We start from the raw sequence: 11905 nt of genomic DNA, 5'->3' as shown, positions 1-11905 counted from the left end.
ACCACTCTGCCACAGTGAATTAACTTTTGCTAGTAATTTATTTTTTTTAAGTCCGACGCGTATCAGTCTAAACCCGGAACACAGAGGGAGAACTTACTTTCGATGAGAATATATATATATATATATGCTCCAAGATAACAAGGCAGCAGCTCCTGAGTGGGTATAAACTGGCAGGGCCTGTACAGGTTTAGGAAAATCCCGAAATGGGTCCTTTAGAGTCGGTCAACGTCGACCACCACACGCAGCTCGCATGATAACCCAAATGTATATATGCTTGCATACGCACCTCCTAAACCTTTGCGTTGCACACTGAGGGATATAGAGAATTTAATCATAGCATTTAATCAATTTTCAATCAAGATCCAATGAGCCAGTTTCTCCAGCCTCTCCCGCAACCAGCACTGTCACGGAGGCAGCGTGCCCGCTCACTCAAACACCACAGCCTCTGGACTGAAAAGAGGGTAAAGAAAATAAATAAAAATAAAGGCTTTGTATGAATGCATCCGTGAGAAGGGTTAAGTCCTGGCTTTTTCCCAGAAGCACGGTACCCCAAGCCAGGACCAAGCCTGCTTGTAAAATAGTGCAGGTGTGTTTATTGTAATCATCTCTCACTAAAAAGAAACAGGTTCAGGGGGTTTAAATATAATTAGCATGAGCTACACTCCTGCCTTTAATCACTACCTTGCTGGTTAATATAATCAAGAAAGTAAACAAACAAGGATTAACTCCACTAAATTAAAAAAATATATATTCTACTGAGAAGCTTACAAAGGAATTTTGTTTTGTTATGCTGCTGAAGAGCATCGTTTTATTTCCACGTCACAAATTGGTTTTAATATAAAAATACCATCCTCTCCCTGCTTTCTGTAAAGAAGAGCCGAAATACACCACACTTAATTTTTATTTCACATTCAATATAGCCACAAGGCTTTTCACTTTCACAATGGCTTTCACTAGAGAGATATCCAAAGCACTTGAAAACATTTTATCATACGTCTAATATAAGATAGCAGTTGAATAACACACCTGATAATTAATACAAAATGGTATGTCAGACATAAATACAGGTTTCAGTACATTTTTTACTGAAAACAAATGTTTGCATCAGAATATTGCTGTAATTGCTGTGGATGGACCTGCTCGTTTGGCGTCTGAGAAAACTCCCACATCTGGGACTGAGTTTTGGTTGTTTGGACTTGAGATGGGGTATTTTTTGCAAATGAGCTTTATCATGACACAGGAATCAGTCCCCTGTGAAACAACCGTTTATTTCACAAGGAAAGCTCCATTTAAACCATGCATAAATACAGGAAACACTCTTATCGGCAGAGATAGAGGCAAAACGCTTTAACCCGAGGCTTGCGGACTGCCACGATCCTAAAGTTTCACATTTGCAAGAGGAAGCCCAGATAAATACAGGCACATGGATAAAAGCCTGGTTGGATGTGTAGATATTCCACATCTCCTAGCAGGGACGACAAATAGTTAATAGACTCTCCCCTCTTTCCTACCTCCATTGTAAACCAGCTCTCAGGATCTTCCATAGATATATTTAACAAAATCCCTCCGGCTCTCCGTGAGAAGGGAAAGTCAGCTTTACTGGCATGTTTATTGATACAGGATGTAAAGTACCTGACCAGCTTTTGCTTATAATAAAGACACTTTTTGCGCGAATTTTACAGATTATGGCGTGCCAGAGTTCAGAGGAAAATAGGACATCATCATGGTAACAGCACATGGGAGAGGTCTCTCTTGAAGCACAAGATCAGCAGAATTTAAGCGTTTGCGATTTTTTTAATTACTTCATAGCCAAAAAACCTCTGGAGAAAAAAAAAAAGGAGGAAAATACCACAGTATACCTCGCCAGTTTGCAAACAAATATCTGTCCTTTCCACTTAGAAACTGCAAGAAGGAGAAAAATATTAGAAGAAAACATTCCTCCCCAAATACCACATTTTAGAAGCGACGCTGTCCGTACTGCGGGAGTCAGAACAGGTTAAAAAGATGCTCAGTGGAGCCTGGAAAGCATTACCACTTACAAGAGCGCTTTACACACGGCGAGCCCGATCCTGCAGAGATATATTTGATGTGCTTCATTTTATTCCCCCTGAGCAGCTCCTCTGGGCTCAGGGAAACTCCTCGCGGTGCACAGTTAGAGATAAAAACCTCAGCAAGGTTTCACGCCGGAAACGCAGCTCATGGGGTCTTAACACGTTTCACACTCAGCACAGGATTAAGCAAGACCCTAAATAAAGCCAGGCTTAAGCGAGTGCCTCTACCAGGTCAAAGATGAAGTAACAACTTCAAAAAATGTGCCGAGTTGCTTGAAAATTGTGGCTTTTGCATGGGAAATCTCAGTCGTCTTTCCTATTTTAATTGTTGGTGTCGGACAATTCACAAAAAATGGAATTGAATGTACCTGCCCCAAAAATAAGTGCAATGTTTCCCCCTACCTGTATTTACTGAAGCCAAAAACTGATTTTTAAGCACATTAAAAATGTTCAGTAAAAGCTGAGGATGCTTTTGTTTATAATAATCAACAGTGTTTTCCAATTTTATGTTCCTAATTTTGGAAACAAAATGGGAACACAAACACCTTTTCCCAACGAAAAAATAATTTTGTTCTAAAAAATAAATATTTAAAGCAAATCATCCATTTCTAACAGCAACTGGGGAGGGACACAAAGTTGAATAATGCAGAAATGCAGGTCCTGGTTCTACCTCTCTAATCGTTTCTTGTGTTGCCTAGGGAAGTCAGAGACTGCAGGAACCCATCTGCTTAGGCAGACAGAAAGGTAGCTTTAACCACATCTGTCCAGAAGCAAATTCTACCAGAGGAAATTCTGTTTCACGGCCATGGCCGTACGTGCTGTGTATAATTTTCATTGTAAATGCACAGTGTCAGGGAAAACTTAAAGAGGCTTACATCAAATATTGAGACATAGATAAGTTCCACATTGCTGACGAGAAATATGTGATTTTTTTTTAAAATGAAAAGCTATTAAAAATTCAAACAACATTCAGATCATAGTCTGATCACTTGAAATAGATTACAGATATCACTGAGCAACAGTAATACATCGGTTTAGCTACCCTTTGAAAAGAACCTCAGGTGTTCGTGAGCTGCTTCTGCATTTCAGATAGGTTTGTTTGCTCCCCCCTGGGTTGCTTTGGTGCCTGCAGGGCCAGGAGGGTTAGAGCTCCTTGACTCACATCCATCCCCACGGCACATCTCAGCACCGTTTGGCACCGCGTCCCGAGCCAGATCCCTGTCTGCCGCAAATCAGCCCTGGAGGAGAGCAGCACACGCCACCCACTTGTTGGGGCAACTCGACTGGGGCACAGCTGCGAAACGGACATTTTCTGCTTGTTTTTAGCACAACCTGCGCTCGTTAAAACAAAAGCAGGATTTTTGCAAATCGCCCAATGTTGAGCCCAGTGATGTGAGCAGCAGTGATTTCAACAGAAATGGAGACAGAGTGTAAAACCATTTAAAACCCCTGCTGCCCTCACACCTGCAAAATCTCAAGGCTTTCCACAGAGTAGGATGGAAGCCAGCAGGGACTATTAGATGTTGTTAAAATAGGGAATGGGCATAAGACTGAAAGCAACTCCTTGTTACGTTAGATCCTTCTCTCCGCAGCATCCTTGAGTCTCAAGAGCAGACAAGTGCTAACAGTCCCCTTCCCGCAGCTCCTTGCAGCACCCAGTTGCACATTGCCAAAAACTGCTGACGCACTGGAAGCCCTGAGCTCTCCACAACGTGACGTGGATGATGATAAAGGCACAAAGAACAGCAGCAGAGCCAGAGGCGGTCAGGGCACGTTGCAGCAAGAGCAGAGTTGGTTCGGAAATTGGGATCACAAAGGCTGTCGTCACCACTTGATGACGGTGGGGACCGAAATGCTCGTCGGTGAGCTTTGAAGCACAAGGACCGCGCCCTGCCTCCAATCTGTTTAGCAAGCAGCTGGAGTCAGATGGCAACTAATACTAATTTCTGGAGCTCTGAAAACAGGGGGAAACTGAGATAAATTAAAGTCAGAGGAGGTGGTATAGTCATGTCCTTTACATGCTCGTGGGAGAGCATCATTAGCAAGAACACCACCATAAAGCATTTGTCTATCAAGACCATGGCAGTGAAAGCGCATGGATACATTCTTGTTGAGGCTGAAATAAAGCAATAGTATTTTTCCACATATTTTTTTCCTCATTGTGGAAAATGTTCACTTTCTGAAACACTTTTTAAAATCTTTAAAGTATCCTTCTACCACTGCTAACCTCATCAGGCATTCCCATCTGTGTCCCAAAGCAGAAAACACAAAAATGTTAGTGAACACAAGAAATAAAAATCATGTAAATATAGGAAAAGGAATTAATTGAATTTATTAAAATTCTGATTTTAAAAGCTGTATCGTGAGAAAAGCAAATATATAACTTACTTTTATAGACTGGAAAATAGGGAATCAACAGGAGCAAAGGCAAATCACCTTCCTATGGTTTTCTAGGTGCTTCGGCAAGAGTCGTATAAAATACTTGTTTTGGGGGTTAGTGGTTGACCCTACCTCTTCCTTCCTCCCCAATAAAAATCCAAGAAAATGCAAATATTGTTAACTCAAACATTTTATTTTCTTCTGTCCCTTAAACTAAAATACAGCAGGGAAAGAAATGTTCAGATCAAACATGACGTTTCTTTGTATCTGAGAAAAAAGTGTTTCAGTTTTGGCTTGGGGTGAATTTTGCCCTATTTAAAAAAAAAAAACACATTTAACCAAATTTAGGCTCATAATATCTTGCTGAAATAAAAATATTTCCCATATACAGTTTCAGTAAAATAAAAAACAATTTTAACTAGGGAAAATCCCACACTTTTCAGTTAAGTCTAACTTACATTCAACACCAACTCAAAAATAGTTTTTGTCAAACCGAAAAGGCATATTTTTGGGCACATCAGCTAAATATGTTCTGAGCTCTGGTTTGTGCAGAAGCTCATACTCTGGGACCCTGATATGTATTTTGGGTACTTGACTATTGCCACAGTTTGAATATTGCTGTCATATCTGTCCTATATCTGAAAATAAGGCTGCTTCGTGCCAGGTACTGTAGAAAAACTCCGAGAAAAATACAAGTATGCGCATTATTAAAATTATTATTGTTATTATTAGAGCCTGGGTGCTGATGACTAGAACATTCAATCACAGAAAATTGCAGGGAACAAAATGCATTTCCTTATTTCTTTTTATCTTTGGATTAAGCTATCGTTTCTTTGGCATTCCCACTCCCCATCACCCTTACAGCTCTTGCTGCACTTGAAAGGTTTGACTTTGCTCAATACGATCAATAGCTAGAAACAGCAGAAAGAGATGATCATCAACACAAGATTATAATATCTGCTTTGGCTCTTCAGTGGCTCTGAAAACGTGCAAGTATGGTTGGGGAGATGGAAAATAATATGAAACACTCACTAACAGCATGTAGCGTAGAAACTTAGAAAACCACTGTAGTCATTGACTCACAGATGGTCAAATGAACAACATATTTCTATTCCTGTATTTAATTAAATCTTAATTATGCCACCAACAGGGTTCAAAACAGCATTATGAAACAGCTTGCATGAATACCAAACTACGATTGGCTGACGAGACTTTGAACTCGTGTAATTATCTTCCCAAAAAAGCGCACACGTTGGGTCTATAAAGACGCTTCGCCAAGCAGCCCATTGCAACACAGCACAAGATTAAAAATAAATTCATGTAGAATATACTAAGTTCAAGATATGGAGCTGATAAATGGAGAGGCAGATTTCAAATTACCAGCGAGCCCAGCTGAAAGATGCTGGGAGTCAGAGGAAGACTTCCCAAGACACCAGTACGCACTAGATCACGCCCTTCCATGGAGGATTTGCCTCTTACCTTTGTTGGTCCATAGATAAAATGGACCCATAATAAAAGCAAGCAACTCTAATTTAATTCTTCCACCAGCTGACCACGTGAGTTAATTAAAAACACCTGCCTGAGAGATTTCTTTGAATTGTCTTTTTCCTTGCTGAAAGAAGGCCATTTATTAAAAAAAAAATATTTGGAGGATCTTTCTCTTTCATTTTTAATACGGCAGCTAAAAATCAACAACGTGTAAGTGCATTTTTCCCAAGGAGTTTAGGTTTTTTGTGGTGTTTTCCAGAGCAACGAGCTGGGAAGGCCCCTGGAAGGAAGCTTCATCCTAAATTCATCTCCCAGGCTCTTTTTCCAGCTTTTAATACAATTTCAACTTGATATTCAGAGCAGGGATCAACTGCCCCTTTCCCAGTTACAAAGCATCTCATGGAAGAGCTACACGTCTGAGAGCAAAAAGAGTACAGCATCCAAGGTGCACTCACCCTACAAGCCACAGATTCAAGAAAAGTACAAGAGAGGTTAAAAAAACAAACCAAAAAGAGAAAACCCCACGCTTTACTACTTCCAACTATTATAAAAGGTTTTCTACTTTGGCAACATTTTCTTGTGCACAATACCTGCCCAACAGCCCTCCAGCCTTAGTCTGAAAAGATTTTTCCTGTGCAGAGCAGTGTAGGGGGAAAAGAAGGAAGACGAAGAGGTCATTGTATTATTGTGTGGGGGGTTGTTTTTTTTTTCCAATGAGATACCAAAAATTAAGTAATTCTGTTGAAAAATCTTTAGAAAAAAGACATGATGCATTTCACGACTGGGTACATAAAGGGTTTTTTTTTATGGTCAGAGCAAATAAGGCAAAGAACAAGGCTCTGTGTGAATTTACAATTATAATTAAAGGGAAAAAGAAGGCCTAAAACTGCTCTTCAGTCAAAATATTCTGCCTAAGATCTGTAATTTGTTGAGAGTTAGGTTTCCAGTGAAAACTGTAAGTTTGCAATTTTTTTAAATTTTAAAAATATTTTTTAAGATGAACTCCAATTTTTAAGGAAAGTAGAACCTTTTCAGAAAAAAAAAAACCTTTTGAAAGTGTAAAAAAGTCAGTTCAGTGAGGGAAAATAACTTCATTAGAAAACTTTAACCTATTTGTACCTTTTGTTTGATTGGATAACCATCATTCAGAAAACAAAACAAAACAAACAAATAGAAAAACACACACCCAAACCCCCCTCCATTGAAAACATAAAGGTTCTTCAGGAAAATAGAGAATGAGATATCCCCTGGGTGGAAGAAATCCTGACTGAAGATGTCTTCACCCCTATCTCAGAGAGGAGGCAGATCCTATAAATCTCTAAAGCATCCTCGCACCCCAGGGGCTGGCTGCTGCTGCTGGACATTTCCCACCCAGAGATGGAGGCTACCTCTGCTGCCACCTCGCTGAGCTGACAAAAGCCCTGGGACAAGCGTGCATGGAAGCCTTCGCTCCCGCGAATTTTCATTTTGAAACGAAACGTGACAGACTCGCACTCAGTAGATGGCTGCCAGCGCTCCTGCTTCCTATACCAGGCCACCAGATTTGCCAAGAGAGAGAACATCTTTTCACACCCCTTACTCATATACTTTTTGATTTTTGACCTAACTCGATTGCTGATTCATCTCAAAAGGAGAGCAGAGCCTTTCTCAGGCTATTTTTTTTTTTTTTTTTTTTTTTTTTCCCCAGCGAGGCCTCACACTCCCTGAAATACCCAAAATCGCTGACACAGTGTGCTCCTCCAGGAATCCAGAGCCTTTCCCACTGAGTTACAAGCTGCCAAGGAGGCTATATTATAACAAAAGAAGTTTTTATATCCTCCTGTAGGCAGAATACAGGAAACTACCACGAAATGTGCATTATCCGAGTGGTATTTGATGATGGTTAGAATGAGCTTATTTAGGAAATTTCCAGCTGATATATAAACACGACATGGAGAAGGACGGAGACAGCAAGAGCGATGCAGGCAGTGTCTGAACGCTCTTGGCCCTGCTCCTGGGACTTAATATCTTGATAACTTGTCCTTATGAGTCACTGCAGTGAAGGAGCCAGGACTGCTCTTGTCACATTTGGTGAGTGAGCTGAAATGCAGTCACAGACCTTGCAGCGGCTTGAGATGAGGCTGGGAGAAACATCTCCATTGCGGTAGGGGTGGTGTTGTTTGCTAGGGACCTTGCAGAAGGGTGTTGTATAAAGGATTAAAAAGGAAAATAAGGGAGGAAAAAAAATAAGTTGAAAAGTAAAGATGAAAGGGAGAAGTAGGGAGTGACAAATTTTGGGCAAACGTGTCAGTGGACTCAACACAAGTGTCTGGCCAAAGTGCACCAACTTGTCGGAAATAGGAGGTCAAAGCGATCAGATAGTGCCTTTTGGCATTAAAATTCTGAATGCTTGATTAAATCAGTGAAGACCACTAATAGCTCCCAGGAGCCCAGCCTGAATTTTTGCTGGAGCAGTGTGATTTGGCTCATCCCTTATTTCCTGTTTTTCTGAAAAGAATTGCCCACAAATTCTGCTTCTTTGGTGCTTTCTGCACCCAGCGCTACCCTGTGAAATGAAACGCAAAGCAGTCACTGCAAAGCAAAGCAAACTGGCAGCAGACAGATTATTAACCAGCCCCACTGATCAATCCAGAGCGTAAAATTCAGAGTGAGGGATGCTCTTCTCGGACTTTTTGTTCTGCATCACTGGCACCACGGGTTTTGCAACCACGTTACTTGCCATGCAAGTCCACTATATCCACTACCTTGCAGTGATTTCCCTGAGCAGAAGCTGATGAGAAAAGACAAGAAAACATACAGGGAGTCAGCAAATCGTCACATCTCAAAGCATTAGATTTCAACGAGGAGCTAGTTTTGAATTTACCAATTCCACCAGAGAAAAGCAAATCTGAAAGCAAACAGATTTCTCTTGGGGAGACGCAACGCATTTTACGCACGGGCATCACAGGATAAACCCAAACTCTCTGAGCGTCTTTCTAGCCAGCAAAGTGTCTGTACAAACAACACCTTCCGAGTCATCAGCTGTGATCCTCGCGCACTTATCTGCCAACTCCGGCAACGAAACCAGCTTTCGTGCTGTTGGGCGTGTTGGAGCTGCAGATTCAGGCCAGCTCTGCGAGAGGGAGCTCCATCCCCCTCTGGCTCCTGTCTTCCCAGGACACGTTAGCCGAAATCCTCCCGCAGAGTCCGATTCCTGGCACGGACATGGGAACAGGAAGGAGCCCTGCGAGATGATCGGGTCCCAGCCCACATCCAGCAAAGAAACACCAGGTCTGCCCAAACAAGGGAGCAGATTTTTCCCACCCCCAAAAAAGAAAAAGCCCCTAGAATGGTTCCTTCATTTGGAACTTGGCATGAATTCAATTTCCTTTCCAAGAGGTGGGAGTAAGAGGGGAGAGGATCTGTCATGCATGGGTGATCCCCACCACCCCTCTCAGTGATTCCTTCATCATTCTTTTTCACAGAAGGAAAAAAATAAATGGAAAAGAATTGCAAATTGCCTAATAATACTACATACATACATATATATATATATATTCTCCACACTCTTATGTTTCTATGCTCTACCCCTTTCAGCTGACAAGGAGACCCTCCTAAAGGAAAAGCAAAAAGAAGCAAAGTAAAGGAGCGAAAGAACTTGCCCCCATAAATATTTCTCCAGTTTTCTGATAAGCCTAAGACACATTCACGTGAGTATTTCAAAATGAGGGTTTGAGTGGGATTCCCTTCTCTTTAAGAGGTCCGAAATAAAAATACAAGAAGTAAGATTTCTTCCACATTTAATTGTTTCCTGAATAGATGTAGGGAATCTGACAGAAAGTGGAAGACCTACATTAATTTCCAAACTAAAAATGTAGTCATATCAACACTTTGTTACTTCCTCCTTGCTGCAAAACACAAAGGGGAAAATACTGAAAACTGGAACTTACAAAAAATGATCACAATTTTTGTCTGAGATGCATTTTCCAGAAATAAAAAGAAAAAAAAAAAAAGGAAAACAAATCTTATCAGTGACATGTTTTGGTCCCCGCTATCCAACAGCCTCTTTATTTTTAACCCCAGAGATTTGTATCTGGGTCAACTGTACGACCAATCACCCTCCTCACACAGCACAAGATTTCGCCTATCATTTCTTAGTGAGAAAGTGCATTTTGCAAAACTCTCTTCGGGTCAGTGATTAGACTGAAGTTCAAGGCCAATTCATATTCCATACGAATCCGTTGGTCCAGTCCTCGTGACAAGAGCCAGAATATCAAATATACGACAAACCTGGCCTACTTAGTGATATTTAAAACATATGGCACAACAACGCATCCCACATTTCCATAGCTTCATGTGTGCATGTTACTGATACGCCTCGCGTTATAATGAAAATATTAGTACATGTAGGATTGCCGTCCCCCTCCCCCTTTCCTCCACATGGAAGGATTTCGTCATACGTCTGCTTCAGTCCGATTTTGTTACTCATCCGTGCTGAGTGCCGGACAGATGTTTGCTTGCAAATTTCTAAATGGGTTTGCACCAGCCTCGCTTTGCTGCATTCGCCGGGTGGTTTTACCCTGTTGGGCATGGGGAGCAACACTGCCTGCCTGCTCCTGCCTTCTTCCCGCTGCAGGGAAATAAATCCATATCACAGCTGTGAGATACAACGTGTTGGGAGTTAAAAAAATAAAAAAATTAAAAAGTCTCATCTCATTATTGTATGTTTGTGGTCTCCTACCACTCAGAGGAATGATGATGCCAACCCAGAGAGGTTCCCAGACTGGAAAATTGCTGCATGAAGCCCACACCTGGGAACAGAAATCTGGGAGGAAGAGTCTGGGGGCATCAGGATTGATCAACAGACCTGCAGCAGGGATGGACTAAACACATCTGACTTGTTGATTGACCCAAATGAGCCCCTAAACAAGCCCACTCTGCTGTTAGCAGGAGCATGTCATCACAAGAAAGCACACAAAAGCAGTTTTCTCCAGGGTCCCACGCATCTCCTCAACCGCATGTTATTTTTCTACATACCTTTGCCAAGGAAACACCAACCGTGCAAAGATTTCAGGATAAAATCTCACCCCATCCTCATCCACAGAAGTAGTTTTCTACAGAGAAAGAAGACAATTAAAATAGCGGTCACATTTTAGGGCTTTCAAAATATCAGTGAGGTTTGGGGCTGAAGGATCATCTTTTGTAATACTTGGAGTAAACACTGCTGCATATATCTGCCTGCTTTCCTCAAATAAAACTTTTCACACCTATTAAAACTTTCTTCAGGAAGTCCTCAGTTTCCTTGAAAACAAGTTGTTTTCTTTCAGCCAAATAATTTTTTTTCTGTTTGCTTTCTGAATCAGTTTTTCAGCATGCACTCCTGTAAAAAAAAATAAAATCAGATCCCACTGAAAAACAAAAAACAGAGAGCAACTCTATTTACAGAATATCTCTGAGCTCTGGTTGCACAACATGCCATGAGATGCTGATGTTTCTAGCTTTAAATTTAGGGTTTTCCTTGTAAGCTAGAAGGTATGTGTTCCACCAGCCCCACCAAAGGTTCAAAAAGAGCTGTTTCTGCTTACGTGGTGTTGAACTGGAGACCTTGGCTCTTTAACAGCCACCCAAATCTCACAGCTCCCAACGTGAGGCTGACCCAGGGCAAATGAGAGTCAAGGGAAACGTTTCCATTACCCTGCTCACGGCTGATCTTTCATTTTATTTTTGTTATAACCAAGCTCTCTGTTCTCCTGGGGCTTCTTTCCCTGCTTAGATAGAGAGAAGAGATTTCTAATGGAGAACAGTTTTACAGAGGTGAGGTCTGAGTAAATGACTATTCACATGCCTGTGAATAGCTTGGGGCTTTCAAGAGATTTTGCATGGAAATCGAGTGGCTTTACTAGAATTTATCAGCAATGTCCCACCTGCCTCCTGGTCAGACCCCAGCAAACAGAGTGACTGAAAGTATTTCCCCAGTTTCACTGTGGATTTGTGCCATCCCCAGGACA

The sequence above is a fragment of the Apaloderma vittatum genome, unplaced genomic scaffold (assembly GCF_000703405.1).
Source record: "Apaloderma vittatum isolate BGI_N311 unplaced genomic scaffold, ASM70340v1 scaffold15082, whole genome shotgun sequence".
NCBI classification, from domain to species: domain Eukaryota; kingdom Metazoa; phylum Chordata; class Aves; order Trogoniformes; family Trogonidae; genus Apaloderma; species Apaloderma vittatum.
This window is presented reverse-complemented; position numbering follows the sequence as displayed.